The sequence below is a fragment of the Corvus kubaryi genome, unplaced genomic scaffold, assembly GCF_017639235.1.
Source record: "Corvus kubaryi isolate FWS band 111438036 unplaced genomic scaffold, C.kubaryi_AGA036_p1.0 37395, whole genome shotgun sequence".
Lineage (NCBI taxonomy): Eukaryota > Metazoa > Chordata > Aves > Passeriformes > Corvidae > Corvus > Corvus kubaryi.
In genome coordinates this window covers 5747830-5751161 of record NW_024581134.1, presented here as the reverse complement: position 1 = coordinate 5751161, position 3332 = coordinate 5747830, and positions in this window count along the sequence as shown.

The following is a 3332-nucleotide window of genomic DNA, read 5'->3' as shown; positions in this document are numbered from 1 at the left end:
GGCTGCTCCTTGAATGTCACTCCAAGGCAAAATTTCAGCCCTCAACTTCTCCCATCCTGAGAGATCCTGGCTCTCCTGGGTCTGCATCCGTGTAACCTGTGCAGAAGTGGGTGAGAGCAGGAGACTTCAACAATTGAGTGTCAGAGATTGTAACTGCTGTGCTGGGAAAGCAGCGAGGGGTTACCCAGGGCCTCTCCCTGCCCCCCTCCCACTGCTGCTGCTCCTCCATCCCTCCACACCCCCTGGAGCTCTGCTGCTGCCTTTCCCTGGGATTTCTTTCCCCTCTTCCCCCCTGTGTTGGACTCCCTAAGACTCTGTTGCAAATATCGTCTGACTGACCTGGAACAGAGACATTTACAAGCAAAAACAGGAGCCTGTGCTTGGAGCTGTTGAGGTTCACCACAGGACAGGTCTTCATTTCTGCGTGGTTCACTGCAGTTCACCTTTGCACAGGGAAAATGGGATCAGTGTCTGCTCCCACGGGTAGGAATTTATGGGAATATAATGCAGTAGGAGCAGGGGAGATTGGAAAATGGCAGCTCCTCTGTACAACCACGTTGTAAATCCCAAATGCTGTCTGGTCCTTGTCCTGCTGGGTCACACCTTAGCAATAAATGAATTTTACTCACTGGAGCTAATTTTAACTCCACTGAACGTGAGTTGGGCTTGCAGGAGGAGTGTTCCCCAGAAAGAACTTCACTGGGAGAAAACAGCCAAAGTCAGAAGGGCTGAAAGCAAAGTGCTCCGAGTGCCAGCAGGGCAGGACTGCTGCTGGGATTTGGGAGCTGGGTTTGTCACTGCAGCTTTTCTCCAGAACCTGCACTGGAGTGAGGGTGGAGACCATCCCATGGTTGTTATTTCTCTACGAAATAATATTTTGCCTCAAATTCCAGGGATCCTGCGGTGTTTGTGGAGAGGCTGTGCCCTCAGGTCTGCAGCACAGAGGTGCTTTCTGACCTGCTGGGGGTGCTCAGCATGTTCTGGTTACCAGCAGGGGCTTTTAAAGTCCCAGTGCCAGCTCGGTTTAGGAGATATTTAAAACAAATCCCGTTTGATTGGTACAAGAAAGAAAATAGACTGACAAAGGCCCCTGAGACAAGTCAGACCTTCCCATTGTGGCATTTAGCAAAAGGAAACAATCCCTGAAACGTGATTAATTCCCAACATGTAAAGTCCTGCTGGCGTTTGCTTTCGCTGCACTAATGAACCTCGGGGCTGCTTCTGCCCTGCTTCCCTCCTGCTCCTGCAAACCCAGGCCTGGCTACGGAATTTGTGTGGTCCCCAGAGCAGAATCCGGGTGGGATGAGATGTCTGGGAGTGAGAGCTCAGGGCAGGGAAGGTTAGAAACGAAGCAGTGCCAGGGTCATGCTGTCCTTGTGTTCTGCAGGCAGAACTGCAGAGGAAATGGTTTGATCCTTTAGACATCATTTGCGTCAGAATTAATGGCCTCAAAGGGACACAGGGGCAGTTTAGATGGGATATTGGGAGGAAATTGTTCCCTGGGAGGGTGGGCAGGCCCTGGCACAGGGTGCCCAGAGCAGCTGGGGCTGCCCCTGGATCCCTGGCAGTGCCCAAGGCCAGGCTGGACACTGGGGCTGGGAGCAGCCTGGGACAGTGGGAGGTGTCCCTGCCATGGCAGGGGATGGACTGGGATGATCCTTAAGGTCCCTTCCAATCCCTTCCCTCCCTGATGGTGCTTGTAGGGATCTGCTGGAGTGTGGGAGATGTTTCTGCACCCAGCAGGAGAGAGCAAGCTGGGAAGGGAAGGATGAATTAATTGCACAGCAGCAGCAGCCTGTTAAATATTTGAGTTGCTAATAATGAGCGCATTTAGTGGCTGTCAGTTGTTTTAAAAGCTCCTAAATACAAATAACAAACACAAATACAAAGCACTGCAGTTGCTGCAACACTTCAGCTTGTGTAAAATCAATTAAAAATATTCAAATAGTCCCAGCTGGGTCTTCCCTGGTGGTTTCCAAGTCCCAGGCAGTGTGAAGGAAGGGCAGAAGGGCAAAGATAGGGGTGCAGAACTGTGTTTGGAGTCGGGAACATCCCAGATCTACCAGAGTTCATTTTGTTCTCAAGGTGTTTTTTCTCTGGAGTGAGCTGCTTTAGCAGAACGTGTTGTGTGAGGGATGCTGAGGTGGAAAAGAGACATTTCCTTGGATTTAAGGCCTGGAATTAGAAGCGACAAGCCAAGAGCTGGACTGAGCCTGGGGCTGCTGCTGCCACCAGCCCGTGGGCAGGCCGAGGATGAAGCCAAATGCAGCTGAAGTTTGTGTGTCCATGAAGTAGCAGGTGGAGTTCAGCAGGAGCTGAGCGAGTTTGGTAGTGATTAAGTGCCCTAATTAACTCTCTATTAAGTGCTTTTGTTTCCTTCTCTGAGAAGCAGCCACAGCTACTCCAGCAAATCATTGCCAGGTGGAAAGCAGGGAAGTGCTGTGGAGGATGGGATGGGATGGGATGGGATGCCCCAAAGGAAGGGGAATCCCATCTGTCAGTGCTGCTGTGCAGGACCAGCTGTGTCCAGAGGCACTTGGGACCACAGGGTTGGTGTCTTGGAGATCTTTGTGGGATAGACACCAGTCACAGCCAGCAGGGAATCTCACACTGATGACAACACAGATTTCAGACCTTGTGGGACCTCCTTGTCTGGAGTCCTTTGCGTCCCACACAGTCTGTTGGGTCTGTTGGTCCTTTCTGATGATTTGAAGTGCCCTGGATACTTTGGAAGCATCAGCTGCACAGCAGTGTCCTTGCAGGTTGTGGGGAATCTGTGGCGGGGGGGGAAGCTCCATCTCTGCATCCCAGAGAGTCCCTGGATGGTGAAACCCGTGTAGGTCCAACCCTTCCCCATCACTGGGACAAGCTGAGGTGAAACACCCCAGTGCCAGAAGATTGCTCCATCAGGGACTGCTCCAGGTCCCTTTGCTCACACCCTCAGCTCCTCCTCAGCAAATTCCCAGGGAATTGCACGAGGCAGCACGTGGGGGTGATGAGGAAAAAGGGTTATTCTTGACCATCCTTCCCGAGTCCTCTTTTTGTGTGTGTGTGTTTTTCTTTTATTTTTTTTTTTGAACGTTAAACTGTTCATTTTCAGATTTTGAGTCACAATATTTCTCCAAGTGAAAGGCCACGAGTCTGGAAAAAATCCAGTTTATTCCTTCAGAATTCTCTGCCATCATTTCAGCACGAAAGAGCCAAAGCAGAGCTGGGACCTGCTGCTGATGGGGATGGAGGGACAGCCCCGACACCTCCGGGGTGCTGAGGGTGCTCATCTCCTTCCAGAGCCTCCTGCCAGGTGCTCGGGGGTGTCCCCTGGAATGTGGGGA